Here is a 17082-nt window from a genome sequence, read left to right on the forward strand (position 1 = left end):
TTCAGGGTATAGGTCTTTCACTTCCTTGGTTAGGTTTATTCCTAGGTACTTTATTCTTTTTGATGCTATTGTGAATGGAATTGTCTTCCTGATTTCTCTTTCTATTAGTTCACTGTTAGTGTATAGGAAAGCCACAGATTTCTGTGTGTTAATTTTGTATCCTGCAACTTTGCTGAATTCCGATATTAGCTCTAGTAGTTTCGGAATGGAGTCTTTAGGGTTTTTTATGTACAATATCATGTCATCTGCAAATAGTGACAGTTTGACTTCTTCTTTACCAATCTGGATTCCTTGTATTTCTTTGTTTTGTCTACTTGGTGTGGCTAGGACCTCCAGTACAATGTTGAATAACAGTGGAGAGAGTGGGCATCCCTGTCTTGTTCCCGATTGCAGAGGAAAAGCTTTCAGCTTCTCGCTGTTCAGTATGATGTTGGCTGTGGGTTTATCATATATGGCCTTTATTATGTTGAGGTACTTGCCCTCTATACCCATTTTGCTGAGACTTTTTATCATGAATGGATGTTGAATTTTATCGAATGCTTTTTCAGCATCTATGGAGATGATCATGTGGCTTTTGTCTTTCTTTTTGTTATGTGGTGGATGATGTTGATGGGTTTTTGAATGTTGTACCATCCTTGCATCCCTGGGATGAATCCCACTTGGTCATGGTGTATGATCCTTTTGATGTATTTTTGAATTCGGTTTGCTAATATTTTGTTGAGTATTTTTGCATCTACATTCATCAGGGATATTGGTCTGCAGTTTTCTTTTTTGGTGGGGTCTTTGCCTGGTTTTGGTATTAGGGTGATGTTGGTTTCATAGAATGAGTTTGGAAGTATTCCCTCCTCTTCTATTTTTTGGAAAACTTTAAGGAGAATGGGTGTTATGTCTTCTCTGTATGTCTGATAAAATTCCGAGGTAAATCCATCTGGTCCAGGGGTTTTGTTCTTTGGTAGTTTTTTGATCACTGCTTCAATTTCATTGCTGGTAATTGGTCTGTTTAGATTTTCTGTTTCTTTCTGGGTCAGTCTTGGAAGGTTGTATTTTTCTTGGAAGTTGTCCATTTCTACTAGGTTTCCCAGCTTATCAGCATATAGGTTTTCATAGTACTCTCTAATAATTCTTTGTATTTCTGTGGGGTCTGTCGTGATTTTTCCTTTTTTGTTTCTGATTCTGTTGATGTGTGTTGACTCTCTTTTCCTCTTAATAAGTCTGGCTAGAGTCTTATCTATTTTGTTTATTTTCTCGAAGAACTAGCTCTTGGTTTCATTGATTTTTGCTATTGTTTTATTCTTCTCAATTTCATTTATTTCTTCTCTGATCTTTATTATGTCCCTCCTTCTGCTGACCTTAGGCCTCATTTGTTCTTCTTTTTCCAATTTCGATAATTGTGACATTAGACCATTCATTTGGGATTGTTCTTCCTTCTTTAAATATGCCTGGATTGCTATATACTTTCCTCTTAAGACTGCTTTTGCTGTGTCCCACAGTAGTTGGGGCTTTGTGTTGTTGTTGTCGTTTGTTTCCATATATTGCTGGATCTCCATTTTGATTTGGTCATTGATCCATTGATTACTTAGGAGCGTGTTGTTAAGCCTCCATGTGTTTGTGAGCCTTTTTGCTTTCTTTGAACAGTTTATTTCTAGTTTTATGCCTTTGTGGTCTTAAAAGTTGGTTGGTAGGGTTTCAATCTTTTGGAATTTACTGAGGCTCTTTATGTGGCCTAGTATGTGGTCTATTCTGGAGAATGTTCCATGTGCACTTGAAAAGAATGTGTATCCTGTTGCTTTTGGGTGTAGAGTTCTGTAGATGTCTTTTAGGTCCATCTATTCTAGTGTGTTGTTCAGTGCCTCTGTGTCCTTACTTATTTTCTGTCAGGTGGATCTGTCCTTTGGAGTGTGTGGTGTGTTGAAGTCTCCCAAAATGAATGCATTGCATTCTAATTCCTCCTTTAATTCTGTTAGTATTTGTTTCACATTTGGTGCTCCTGTATTGGGTGCTTATATATTTGTAATGGTTATATCCTCTTGTTGGACTGAGCCCTTTATCATTATGTAATGTCCTTCTTCTTTATCTTTTGTTACTTTCTTTATTTTGAAGTCTGTTTTGTCTTATAGTAGTATTATAAGACCTGCTTTTTTCTCTCTGTTGTTTGCTTGAAATATCTTTTTCCACCCCTTGACTGTAAGTCTGTGCATGTCTTTGGGTTTGAGGTGAGTCTCTTGTAAGCAGCATATGGATGGATCTTGCTTTTTTATCCATTCTATTACTCTGTGTCTTTTGATTGGTGCATTCAGTCCATTTACATTTAGGGTGATTATTGAAAGGTATGTACTTATTGCCATTGCAGGCTTTAAGTTTGTGGTTACCAAAGGTTCAAGGTTAGCTTCTTTAGTATCTTACTGTCTAACTTAGCTCACTTATTGAACTATTATAAACATGGTCTGACGATTCTTTATTTCTCTCCCTTCTTATTCCTCCTGCTCCCTTCTTCATAGATTTTCTGTTTTGTTCTGTGCTCTTTTTAGGAGTGCTCCCATCTAGAGCAGTCCCTGTAAGATGCCCTGTAGAGGTGGTTTGTGGGAGGCAAATTCCCTCAACTTTTGCTTGTCTGGGAATTGTTTAATCCGCCCTTCATATTTAAATGATAATCGTGCTGGATACAGTAGTCTTGGTTCGAGGCCCTTCTGTTTCATTGCATTAAGTATATCATGCCATTCTCTTCTGGCCTGTAGGGTTTCTGTTGAGAAGTCTGATGATAGCCTGATGGGTTTTCCTTTGTAGGTGACCTTTTTTTCTCTCTGGCTGCCTTTAATACTTTGTCCTTGTCTTTGATCTTTGCCACTTTAATTATTATGTGTCTTGGTGTTGCCCTCCTTGGATCCCTTGTCATGGGAGTTCTGTGTACCTCTGTGGTCTGAGAGGCCATTTCCACCCCTAGTTTGGGGAAGTTTCAGCAATTATTTCTTCAAAGACATTTTCTATCCCTTTTTCTCTCTCTTCTTCTTCTGGTACCCCTATAATGCGGATATTGTTCCGTTTCAATTGGTCACACAGTTCTTTTGAAATTCTTTCATTCCTGGAGGTCCTTTTATCTCTCTCTGCATCAACTTCTCTGCGTCCCTGTTCTCTGTTTTCTAGTCCATTAATGGTCTCTTGCATCTCGTCCATTCTGTTTTGAAGTCCTTCCAGATATTGTTTTATTTCTGTATTCTCCCTCCTTAGTTCTTGCATATTTCTCTGCAAGTCCATCAGCATGGTTATGACTTTTGTTTTGAATTCTTTTTCAGGAAGGCTGGTTAAATCTATCTCCCCAGGTTCCTTCTCAGGGGAAGATGCAGCAGATGCTGAAGCTGTCTGGGTTAGTCTTGTCTGGATCAAATTTTTTTGCCTTTTCATGTTGATAGTGCAATGATGGGCTATTGACTCGTCTGTCAGCTGGGTGAGTCAAGACTCTTTCCAGTTGCTCCTGGCCTTTCTTTAGTGGGACAACTGCGACCCCTAGTGGCTTGTGTTTGGCAATTGTGTGTAGGCTGGGTCTCTGTATCTTGCCCGGCCGGTATGGAGGAAGCTCCCTTGCTGTGGGCATGGCCAGCCTCAGGCTGCTGCTCTGCTATGGCGGGGCCCCAGAGTGGTAATGGATGGGGGGCTGTTTGGCTGTTTACCTCCATGAGGGGTCTCAGAGCTGTTGCCCAGGGTGTTCCCGGAGTTCCCTGGAATTTCCAGCTGCTGGACTGTGACCCAGGATGCTTCCATCCAGTTGTGGGGTCCCTGTCCCTTTAAGACTTTCAAAAAGCACTCGCTTTTCTTTGTCACAGGGGCGCTGGCTTCGGGACCCACTCACAGGTCTTACTGCCCTGTTTCCCTAGTTTCCAGGACCCCACACATACACTGTGTGTGCGCTCTGGTGTGGATGGCTGGGGCTGGGTGTTCAGCAGTCCTGGTCTTCCTCTCCCTCCCGCTCTGACTCCTCTCCTCCCACCGGGAGCTGGGGTGAGGGGCCTCGGGTCCCGCAGGGCTGCTGCTTGTATCTTACCCCTTTCACCAGGCGCTGGGTTCTCGCAGGTGTGGATGTAGTCTGGCTGTTGTCCTGTGTCTTCTGACCTCTCTTTTTAGGATTAGTTGTATTTGTTGTATTTTCAAAAATATATATGTTTTTGGGAGAAGATTCCCACTGTCCTACTCACGCCACCATCTTGGCTCCACCTCCCAAATGACCATCTTTACACCCCTAACATGAACTTTGTGTGCCGTAAGAAATAAGTCCACATGTATGAATATCTTATTCACATCTTTGCTTTGATGTTCTCTTACTACTTAGCTCTCATTTTAAATGTCACCTCAGAGTCTCCCCGGTCCACTAATCTAAAGTAACCCCAGTCTCCCCACAACTACCTACTTTATTATCAACAGAACATTTAGAGATATCTTTTGTTTAGTTACCTGTTCATTTTCTCCTGGTTCTACCCAAAGTTGGTAAGCCTCACAAGGGCAAAGACTTGTATTTCACTAATGTATCCCAATTTCTAGCAAAATACTTGTGTAATAGGTACAAAATAAATGTATGTTGAATAATATGTGTGTGGATGAATCAATGAGTGAAAAAGTAAATACCTAAGAAAACACATATGTGAATACCTTAATTCATCCAATAAGTATCCCCATTAAGTCACTGCTAAATATTGATTTTAAGGAGAATGCATATTATGATAAAAGAAGGAACAAATGCAATTTATCAGTAGTTCTCAACTGGGTGGGAGGAGGAAGGGATTTGTACTCTATGGGATATTTCACTATGTCTGGAATTGTTTTCTGGCTGTTACAACTGGGAGGCCAGGGACATGGCTGCTAAGCTTCTAATATTGCACAGGATAGTCCCCTACAAAAAAGAATTTTCCTTGCCCAAAATTTCAATAATGGTAGTGCTTTATACTATTCTCTATTCTTCATATGAATTTAATAGATTTTTATTACACAATGACCATAAGTTGTCATACTAGCACTGAATTCCTATGAAGAAAAAGACATGCTATAGATGGATTACAGACTGACTAATAGATGGTTGGCTAGCTAGACTGACAGATAGAGGGCAGGAGGATGGATGGATGTAAGAATGAATACTCCATAGGTAGATATATGCATAAAAAAATGGAAATATAGCAGTCCCAATAGTGTGGGACTATTTTATTACATCATATATGATTGATTATTGTAGGAAACTGATACTCTTGCTATCATCTAATCATGTCTCCAGAGAATTTGTTCTTTTTGATATTAACATATTGAACTACATGAAAAGATAACACATGAACTATGGGGAAAGATTCTATGATAATTTCAACATGAAATGCTAATGATATTTGTGAATAGAACACCTATAAGTGAGTACAGATCACCAGTTTTTACTTAAGTGCCCCATGAAGAAATACAATGATACCTTCTTCTTCAAATGAAAGGCATATGTTTCTTATAAATGAGAATCACTGTGTCAAGTGAGACATGTATCAACCATGTTAATTTAATGGTTCTGTATGTGATGAAATAGAAAACTGTAAGAGTTTGAGCAGAGGCTGTAATTTTTTTAAAAAGGCAGATACCAAAATAGTGGGGTACATACTGAAATCCCTGGACAGAAAATAAAAATCATTTGTTTCCTTGGAGAGATGCTGTATTCTACACAGCATGATCCATAAATTAGGTCAAAAGTGGCAAAGGCAAGATTTATATAATGAGAGGGGCAGAGGTTTTTTCCTCCAGTCTCCCTCATTCCTCTTGTAGTCTGGAGGGATGCTGAGTGTGAGCTTCGGCAGCACGTATAGTAAAATCAGAATGATACAGAGAAGAGTATCACAGCTGCTGTGTAAGGATGGCATGCAGATTTATGAAGTCTTCCATATCCTTTAGTGGGATGACATATTCTACGTGCTGATAGTCAGCCAAGAATTCTATATCCAGCAAAACTATGTTTCCAAATTAGGAAGGAATTAAGATATTCCCAGATAAAAACTGAGAGAATTTGTTGATAGCGTATCTGTGCTACAAGAAATATTAAAGCAAATCCTTTAAGCTGAAATGAAAGGACACTAGGATCTATACAAAGAAATGAAGAGCACCAGTAAGGAAAATACATAAAATATTATACATGTGTTTCTTATAATTCCTTCTTTTATCTAATTAAAAGATAATGCATAAAGCAATAATTTATAAAACTGTATTGATGGGTTTATATTGTATAAAGATGTAATTTGTATGAATAACAACACAAAGGAGAGAGAAAGTAATGGGAATGTATTGTGGCAAATTTTTTATACTATTCTATTAAGTTAGTGTTAATCTGAACTACATTGTTTAAGGTAAGATGCTAATTAAAATCCTCAGGGCAACCACTAAGAAAATAATTTTTTAAATACAGAAAAGAGAACAAAGGAAGTAAAATGATGCGCTAAAAAATAACACAAAAGAAGGCAGTAATGGAGGAGAAAAATAAAAATATAGACATATAGAAAAAAATAGCAAAGTGGCACTTATCAGTTCAAACCATTCCAGCAATTACATTAAATGTAAATCATTGGAATACCCTAATTAAATAGCACAGATTGCCAGAATAGTTTTAAAGAAATGGATCCATCTACATGCAGTCTTGAAGTGAAGAACTTCAGGTTCAGAGATGTTTATAGGATGAAAGTGAAAGGATAGAAAAAATATACCTGGGAAAAAGTAACTGTAACAGATCTTGGGTGGCTATACTACCATTAGCAAAAATGTACCTTAAGAAAAAATTTACTAAAAAAAAAGAGGTGCATTTTGTAATGATTAAAAGTCATTTTAATGATATCATTCAGGAAGATACAGCAATTGTAAGCATAAATGTACTTAAAATACACAAGGCAAAACTGGCAGAATTGAAGGAAGAAATAGAGGATTGGACAATAATAGTTGGAGACTTCAATACCTCAATTTTGATAATAGATAAAATTAGCAGAAGATAAGTAAGGAAATAGAAAACTTGGAGATCCAGAAGCTTCCACAGACTTCTGTGAGGATGCATAAGAACAGCTGAATAAAAACCAAGATGGAGCAGATGTTTATTAGTAAAGTTCTCTGGACAAACAGAATCAACAGGATGTATGAAGGGAGGGAGGGAGATTTCTTTAAAGTATTGTCTCATACAATTTTTTGGAGCTTGTTAAATCCAAAATCTCCAGAATAGGTTAGCAGGCTAGAGAATCAGGAAAGACTGGCAATTCCAAGTTGAAATATTCCAAGTATGCTAGAATATTTCCTTCTTCCTCTGAGGAGGTCAGACTGTTCTAGTAAGGCCTTGCACTGATTGGATAAGGCCCACCCACACCACATAGAGTGATCTGCATTACTCAAAGTCCACCAATTTAATCTCATCCAAAAATACTGTCACAAAAACATCTAGAATAATGTTTGACCAAATATATGGGCACTGCGGCAATGACAAATTGACACATAAAATTAACCATCATGGGGCTCCATGGATGAACTGTATAGATGATGTGGCTGAGACTCAGAGAGGCCTAGGGAGACCTGAGGGGGACCTCAGTGAGGGCTTTAGGGCCCTGGTGGTCATGGGAGAACCAACCTGATCAAAATTTTACCAGCCTCAAAATTTACAAGTGGCTGGGCTGGTGGTCATGACTGGGTGACTTTGGCATTAAATCCTAATGAGAGGCTTGGGGAAGGCAAGGAGCAGAAGACAGCACAGCCTGAACACCTGGATATGCACCCCTTCCTTCTGCACTCTCGGAGGTATGTAGTCCCAAGCTCCCAGGCAATTTCTGAGAGTAGAAGTGGAAAATGGAATAATTCTGAAATACTGAACAATTACTAGGGAGGCAGTTACCTAAAAGGCTTGGAAGGTATCTCAGCATGACTGTTGAAATTTCAGGCTGAGCAGCTTTTTCTTTGTGGGAAGATATCCTATGCACTGTAGGAGTTTTAGGAAAACCACAGACCTCTATCCAGGAGAATTCTGTAGCTCACCCTCCCCCAGGTCATGAAAATCAAAAGCATCCCTAGACAGTGTCAGATGTTTAGGGGTTGGGTGGGAGTAGAAAATTCTCTAGCCAACATTTTTATAGAGAAAGTGTGAGAATGTGTGAGTGTGTGCATGTTGACAGGAGCACTTACTAATAGTTAACTCATAAAACTAGGGAGGAAAGATCTCCATTCTATTACCCATGAGAGAAGAGTATTTATTAAACTAACTATCCAACCAACAGATGTTTGGGGGTTGGGTGGGAGTAGAAAATTCTCTAGCCAACATTTTTATAGAGAAAGTGTGAGAGTGTGTGAGTGTGTGCGTGTTGACAGGAGCACTTACTAATAGTTAACTCATTAAACTAGGGAGGAAAGATCTCCATTCTATTACCCATGAGAGAAAAGTATTTATTAAACTAACTATCCAACCAACAAAAGTTCTTCTAGTTCATCTCTTTACCCTTCACTGACCCCTCATAGGAAAAGCAATTTAGTTGACTGTAGTCAAGGTGATGGTTTACAGTGGAGGATCCTCCCGGCTCTTGCCTCTGAGGCCCATTCTTAAATGCCTGCCTTGAACCCATTCGGCTTGTCTTTCTCGGATCCTGCTCACAGATAAAAATACCAGAAGCCATTGGGAATCAGCTTTGCCAGTAATAAAAAAGTGTCAGAATTTTAATTCTTATCTAATTTATTTTGTAGATCCTCAGTTTGCTGCTAGTAACAAAATAATTTCCCACAGATTATTTTATATTTCTTTAAAGACTGATTTTCAGTTTTCTTGGCTTTTTTTTTTTTTTTGGAAAATGGTTGAGGTACCATCCATGTCAACACCACAGTCTTCTGAAAAAGCCCAGCAAAACCTCTCATTCTTTTAGGCACAGATTGCATTCTGTGACTGACATTAAAACAAATATAGCCAGCCTACCAATAACATTTTAAACATGTGCTTTATTTTTACATTTTACCTTGATCTGGACTTAGTGAAGATATTCCATAGGACCAACAGAGTATTTGTATAAACTTTCTTTTTTCTTTTTGTCTAGTGGCAACCTGATTTATTCCAACACAACCATGATCAACAGTTAAAAAAAGAAAAAACACTGGATAATGTGGAAAAAAACATGTATATTTTCATGCACTCATTTTATACTCAGTATGAAAAAAAATGCTTGCCAAGTAAAGGAAAGGCATTAGCACATTTTCAAGGGACTTTTCAAGTGCAATTTTTTTTCCCTTGGCTCAGCATTTTGTTTTTACAGCATCTATTAATCAAGCCTAAGCAGCCTTTAAATCCCCAGTCTCTACTTCAGAGCATTTCACAACTGCTGCCCTCTCTGTCTTTGTTTCCAGGGCCACCTTCCCGTGATGCCATTGTTTTAGCTCAGCTGTTTGCTTTGCTCCTTCAATCACTCCAACTCTACCATTCTTTGAGAAGAGCAGCCATCAATTTCTAATACTATACAACAAGGACTAACATTTAGACTTCCAAAAAGAATTCACTGAATAATAAAGAGCATTTAAGAAATGCCAGGAAAAAGGATTACTCCAGAATTCAGAGGAACCAGTCCAGACTGGAGAAGAGCAATGCCATTTAGTCCTTAGAAATGATGGGAAAAAGGAAAAAAAGGTGACTACATTTATCTTTCTTCTTTATTGTATTCAAATATTAAAACTCACAGAATCTAAGACATATTCAAATTAATCAAGAAAACAGTTCCCCCTCAATTACAATATACATTTTAAGAAGCTAGATACATAAAAAGATAAATGAAAAGATAAAAAATAGTGTGGCCATGTGAAGAGCCATATAGTTTTTCTATTGAAAAAGAGTTTGTAAATATTTATTCCTGTTTCACTGAGGTAGAAAGCTATAGGTAAGGGGTTAGCTATTTTTTTCTCTGTCCTTTTCCTTAAAAGTAACTGATAAACTGATAAGAACCTAAAAGCTAAACATCATTAATCTATTTTTCTCTGATATGTCATAATTATCAATGTTGTTATTCTATAGGTTCATTTTATGCATGTCCCACTAAGATCTGGGAATGAGGAATATATAGAGAAATCAAAGAGATCTCAAGTTGCTTGAAACCATTTGGAAATTAGGGGAAAACTCATATTTGGAACCCAAGCTTCCTGGACTTCTCTTCCACAAGACACAAAATAGTGGCATTTCTTGTTTTGTGCTTATACTGATGGAGTTCAGATACTAAAATATTACTTTCTGAGACTTGCAGGCTGTCATTCAGAACTTCATAAAATACTACCTTTATTAAATAACTGTGTCTATACCTCTGCAAGTAAATGCTCTGTTCGTTAGGTCCAGTATGCCAAATCTACCATTACAATTCCTAAAAGTGACAGTAAATTGCCTCCAAATACAATTTCTTCTCATAATTTCTATGGATATTATAAAAAACAAAAAAACAGTAAATCAAAGAAGAAAACAGGTTAAATTTATGCCAATCATGAAACCTGGTGACAGGTGTCACCATGTGTTGCAACAAGAGCTCTTGGCCATGGGTCACTGCTCTGAAAGGAACCATCGAACGGCTTGCAGTCCTGCGACACACTGAAAGGCCCCCTGGGACCTCATCCAAGATCTCATGACAGGTATGAAATTAACTCACGGCATCACGGTATTTCCTAAACATGACAGCTCCCAGATCAGTTGCCACTTAGCACAGTGGGGATTGTGGGAGGGACTGCGACATCCGGTAAATGATTTCAGGGGTATCTCCTGTGGACCATAAGGAAAACCATCCCCAGGGAGAACGTCTAGTAAGGTTTAAAGCACAGAAGGCAGTGGTCAAATACATAGAAGTTCAGCAAAATAATTCTGTTTTTGAATAGTCTTATAATTTGCTTCCTGAACTAATTTTCATAGAGAAGATGGATAAAGTATTCAGTATTATAATTTTCAAGAGCCCTCTATTTCTTCCTTGAATTAGAACAGGATTTTCAGTCATGACTTGAGGAAGCACTAGAACAACCACACTTCCTACACACACACACACACACACACACACACCCGACACTGCCACAGTGAAATAAAAAACAAATGTCTACAATGTAACTGAACTTTATAATTACATTGTATGCATAAATGTAAAATCTGTAAACAGTAACCATAAAACTTCTTGCTACAGAAAAGGAAGATGTTAAAACAGCAAAGCAAAACATTTGCATCATGTAATAAATGAATGTGTCACAGGCTTACTTTACTGAGTCCTGATTTAATTCTCTTTTCTGTATCAATCCCAAATGTCATGTCAAGGATAACAAGAGGAAATGGGAAAATAGGGAAAAGGAAGAAGAAGTAAATTTAGCATTTAGAAATAAAGTCACATAAACAAGGTACTTATTTTCTTTGAATTCCTAATATAAAAACATATGAGTGATGAATGCCAATATTTTTATATAACACAGTACAAGGTAAGAGAAATAAATCATAAGTACAGTGATTATAGCTTGAAATGCAAGCAATTTTTTGTCCTGAAAGGGATGAAAGTGTGCATATGAATGTGTTAAAGTAAAACATGAGAAACTGAACACCATTCAATGCCATGTTCTTCTGCCAACAGGCAAATTAAGTGTAGTAATGTTATGTGTATACACAGATATAGACCATTAAACTCCACTTTCACAATCTGGGCACTACTAAATAACTACTGGTTCTTTACTTTGCTTTTTTAAATATAAATTTTCTTTAGAATTCCTTTATTATCATGCCATGTAATTCCTTAATTATCCAGTAATATCTTCCAATTTCTAAGCCAATGTTCAATACATTTTTTAAGATCAGTAAGCACTTAGTGCATATTTACAAATTATTTCCTAGAATGACTATGCATATAACAATAATACATACTATGTGCCATATGCTGTTCTAAGAACTTTACAAGTAAGTCACTAAAACTTCATAATAATAACCCTATGAGATAGGTACTATTATCTCCAATAATTTTTAAAAGAGTGATATAAATAGGTGATTTACACTTTGGAGGGCAGCATGCCTTCAAAACCAACTCCTCTGATTGCTAATTTTTAGAATATGAATTACTTTCTTAAACTTTTGTTAAACTTTCAAGTTCTCATTTGAGAATCATCTATTGAAAGGGAGTAACAGCATTTTAAGGATTAAAAGATAAAATATAAAATGCTTAGAAAATTGCTTGGCACATTATATACATATACGTACACATATTCAATTAATAGCATCTTCATATAATTGCTAATAATGTTTACATTTCACACAAGCTTCCCTTTATGTAAGTTTATACAAGTGTTCTTTTCAGACTAAGAACTGCCCTTTTGAATACCAATTATGGCCTTTTTTTCGGTTTCAGCAAATAGAGATCTCTTATTGTAAAACAATAGTAAATTTATTAAGCTCCCCATCAACATTCTTATGAGTACACAGAAAATTACACTACTAGAAGGCAAGAGCACCCAGTCCTTAAAGGCCCACTGTTCCTTGTCCATAATGTCATGTGAACCATCTGCTAGCTCTCTCCTCAGCAAAGCACTAATTATTTCAGTCCATTTGATAAAATTGTGTCATTTTGCATAGCAACTAAAACAATTCATAAGATTTTTTTCCCACAGAGATGAGGCATACTGGGACCCACTTGTGTCATGAATAAACATCACAAGAAATAAGAAAGTAATATTATGCAAATTAAAAGCACCCACATAAAACTGGAATGCCAGGAGGATATTTGCGTAAAATAATCCCAACCCACACGTTATTGTAAAAATTAAGCACCTACTATGTACCCAACGCCATGCTAGGCACTAAAGATACAGTGATGTACAAGACCAGACTGGAGCCATGCTAATAGAACTTAATAAATTGCTCAATTAGAAGAAGGGATATTGCTTCTTATCTTGTAAAAATGCTGAGGATAAGCTGTATGGTCCACTAGAATGATAAATGAAAATGCTACAGAGATCACAGTGGTTTACATAGAAATCATAAGAAATTCAATAAAGCACCAACAATGTTTCTTGTACAAAAGCATTTGGGTGAATCCTCAAATAAATAAAAAGAAGCAGAGAAAACTGTGCGCTGACTGAGGTAGAATATACCTTATACTTTGCAAACTGCAGGAAGAAATTTTCCAATTGCACATGCCTTAAAGGAGCCTGGAAGTAGTCAAAACGATTCTATTTAAAATCTGAAAACCCTGTTCAGGAAATTGAAAAACAAATGATGTGCTGCTTACAATTAAAGGGAGCTACTGGTAACATGTCAGCCTATCTCACGCTGGAATAAAAAATTAGAATAGTGATTACCCAGAAAGTTCTAGTTTAATATCTGGGTTTAGAAAATTGTTGGTTGATAAACTTGAAAATCAGCTCTTTCCTCATTTAATTTGTCTGAATAGTGGAAATATTTATTCTGTTTACCTAATGACAGCGTCAGTTGGCTTAATCATTTTGATGTTGCAGTTTGAGCAAGGCTTAACTTAGGCAAACACATTTATATTGAAATGGTAGTATGTCTGATTATTACCCAAAATGTGTGTGTATGAGTGCACAATGTTTTACAGGGACTGGGAATTGCATGTGATGATATGGTACTCTGTCTAGATTTGCTTTTCCCAATATGGTACCCACTAGCTACAGACAGATATTTATATTAATTCAAATGAAACAGAATAAAAATTCAGTTTCTCAGTCACACTAGTTACACTTCAAATGCTCCACAACAGCCACATATGGCAAAAAGCTACCATATTAGAGGGTGCAGATGCACAACAACTCTATCATTGAAGACGGTTCTATTGAGTAGATCTGGTGTGGACATCCATTCATTTATTTTCATGCATACATTCATTCTTATTCAGTTTTATTTCTTCACACAGTGAATATTTATTAAGTGCTTACTATGTGTCAAGTCTTGGGCTAAGCCATGGGATGCAATGGTAAGAAAATACAGATATTATTTCAGTTGTCATGAGCATACATTTGTATGTAGCATATAGACATTGACTAAATAATCATACAAAGATAAAAGTGAGAATATGGTAAGTGCTAAGAAGCAGAGGCATGGGCTGCTATGTTAGAGAGAGGACATTATTCACCCAGCAAAGATGACTGATAAAGTGAACACTCACTTGAGATACAGAAGGATGTGCAGGAGCTGGTGGGCAAAGAGGAAGGAAAGTGTAATGGATGCAGAGAGATGACACACCCAAAGGCCCTGTGGTCAGGAAGACCTGGAGAATATGGTCGAGGAAAAGATCAGTGGATGAGAGCTAGTGAATAGAAGGTGGATTTGGTCAGAGTTGAGCCAGCAAGTTACTTGGGTCCATAGAATTTAAATTTTCCACATAAAGAGCTTGTCTTTCTCCAAAGAGGAATGAAAAATCATTTTAGGCAGAAAGGTGGTGTGATTAATTTTGTATTTCAGAAAGAATCTCTGCGTACAGTATGAGGAACTACCATTTGGGCAAGAGTAGATAAGGGTAGGTAGGAGATTTCATGAATACAACCATCTCTCTACCTACCACCTCTAATTTAAATACAGGCAAGCAGATTATAACTTAAAAGAAAGCAACCCTTTTAATACTATATTTTTGAAAGAAGGTATTATGACAGACTACATCAACTTGACATCAAACTCATGGATCTGTTAATTTCCTACCAGACCTGATTTCATCTATCCACAGAAGAAAAGGGGAGAAGGAATACACAGGGAAGGATGTGAATATACTGAATTTACCTCCAAGCCACTACTGATGAAACTTAAGTGCAAAACAATAAAGGTCTGGAGGGCCCAACTTCTGAATAAGATTACAGGAGACAACAGAGGCTGAGGGAAAAATGACTAAGTTTGGGGTTGATAATTATCTGTAAGGAATTAAAGAGCTTGAATTCCTGTGGAGAATAGACAGCTAAGCTAAAACATATTGATTCTGGTTCCTGGATGGGGAATCCTCTTAGCCAGGGTGAGGGCAAACTGACCACTTTCAGAGGGTACAGTAATGTGGTCACAGGAGGGCCAAACTCTTTCTAGTCATGAAAAATCCACTGAGCAAATTCTAGCTATTGTACACTCAGTGATGCCAAAGAGACTGAAAACTGAACAAAACTTCCATAAAGGGATTAATTTGCTACAGCCTCCTCACTACTTCTAGAGTACTGCCAAGCTGCCTCCTTCCTACAGTCTTCGCACCTGCTCTCCCCTTTCCTTGGAGGGCTCTGTCCCAGGTACACTCAGAGTACACTTCGTTCGGATCTCTGGTCCAGTGTCACCAACTTCAGAAAGGGCTTCCTGGCTATCCTACTTACTAGTGGCCCGTGTGTCTGCCTTTACATTCCTTAATAGGAAATATCACCTCCTGACACTTGACTGCCTCTTTGTTGGTTTGGCTGTTTATTATCTCCCTAGATTAGTCTGTAACTCCCATAAAGACAGACTTGCCTTAATCGGGTCTATATCTCCAGCACCAAATGCCTGGCAATTATAGGAGTTCAATACCTATTGGATTAATGAATAATTGAATGTATGAGAGGGTGAATCAAGTTGGGAGTAAGTGATAAGAGGTTATCTTTGGAATTTATACCACACAATGTATTGATTGCTGCTTTGAACTATATGAACATAAACTCTCACCTGATCTTGTAACTTCTTTACCACAGTGTAATCACCTCCACAGCCTTTGTAGCTATACCTGAAACTTCTCTTTTGCCTTAGGCTTCTTGCAATTCAAAGTGTCATGGCTAATGCACTAACTTACTCTGTAAGCTACCGGAAGGAAGAATCTCTGTCTAATTCATCTTCCCATGTCCACAGAACCAAACCAGTATCTTGTAACAGAAGGAGCTAGTGTGCTTGAAATGTTTTTGAGAGGGAAAGAAAAAGGAAATAAAAGAAGGCTTAGAATTTATGAATTAGAAGTATATCTATTACTAAGACTTGGGAGGAGACCATAAAGGTTATTCAGAAAGGACACAAAACAGTATATAACAATAAAAGCAAACCAAATTATGAATGGAAAATATTCTGTCACCACACCTAAGACTTGGAAAAGCACAAAAATTTCCATGCAAATTTTACAAGGGATGAGAAATAAAACAACTACAATAATAGTAGGCACACCCTGAGTCTCTCATAAGAATAAATCATTCCCCCAATATTTTTGGCATTGCAACATGTGCCTGTACAAATGAAATATATGTTTCAATAACAGTAGCAATATTGTGGTAAAGCACAAAAACAATGACCATTTTAAGTAATTAATGGATGCAAGAATTCCCTGTATCCACAGCAACTGGTAAAATTATTTTTATGCATGTTATTTAGGAAGATAAAAATTTCAATTACCCACTTCTGTCAAAATCCTGCTAACTGCAGAAAATGTCTACCATGTGACTTCACAGTCAGCATGTATCAAAACTGTGTTGTATCACAATGTGATTTTTAATAGCTAGAGATACGACTAGCAAATAGAAATGTCAGGAAAACATGATCTCCACTTAACATGAAATATGGCTTTTCATAAGAGGGCTTCAAACACAGTATGCATATTAAAAGGAAGAACCACAATGTTTCCTCAACACACAATACTCTCAACCACATTCATCAGTGTCCACTTTGGTTTCCCTTTCCCTTCTCCATCGTGCCTCTGAATCTCTGTGCCAGGTAGCCCGGATTTCTGCAGCAAAGCCTGAAAACACCAGCCTCTGCAGCCTGGATCCCTGGTTTTCTATTTAAGCCAACGTCCATTCTAAATTTTAAAATGGTGGACAGTTTTTCTCTAACCTAACAAATCCCCTTCATTTCTTCTCATGTGGTAAATGCATCAATCAGGCTTCTGTGATCACCCTGTCAACCTCTCTGTAACTGACTAGAAAAACATCCGTGGGCACAGGGTCTACACTCAGGGAGAATAGGAAGCCTTGCGGAGTTCTCCAATCCAGCTGCCAATTGTGGGTCAAGGATCCTCACCTCGGTTGGAACCGCTTGAAATGATTTCATTTTTCTCTTCAAACATTACTTTTGACATTATTTTGCCAAATTCTCCTTTCCCATCACTCTGTGGTGTCTTGTCATTCCATAAACCA

At 37.5% G+C, this 17082-nt stretch overlaps 1 protein-coding gene and 1 non-coding gene across 19 annotated transcripts in view; one reads left to right on the top strand and one right to left on the bottom strand.

Annotated features, from left to right (window-relative positions):
* The window catches only part of CHL1 (cell adhesion molecule L1 like), a 301991-nt gene that overhangs the window by 112182 nt on the left and 172727 nt on the right, over nt 1–17082 (bottom strand). The gene's annotated exons all lie outside the window — the stretch shown is intronic.
* Nucleotides 5797–5901, top strand: LOC118908696 (U6 spliceosomal RNA). The gene has a single exon (XR_005023300.1). It is a non-coding gene; the product is annotated as a U6 spliceosomal RNA (small nuclear RNA).

This window comes from Manis pentadactyla, chromosome 1 (genome assembly GCF_030020395.1).
Source record: "Manis pentadactyla isolate mManPen7 chromosome 1, mManPen7.hap1, whole genome shotgun sequence".
NCBI classification, from domain to species: Eukaryota; Metazoa; Chordata; class Mammalia; order Pholidota; family Manidae; genus Manis; species Manis pentadactyla.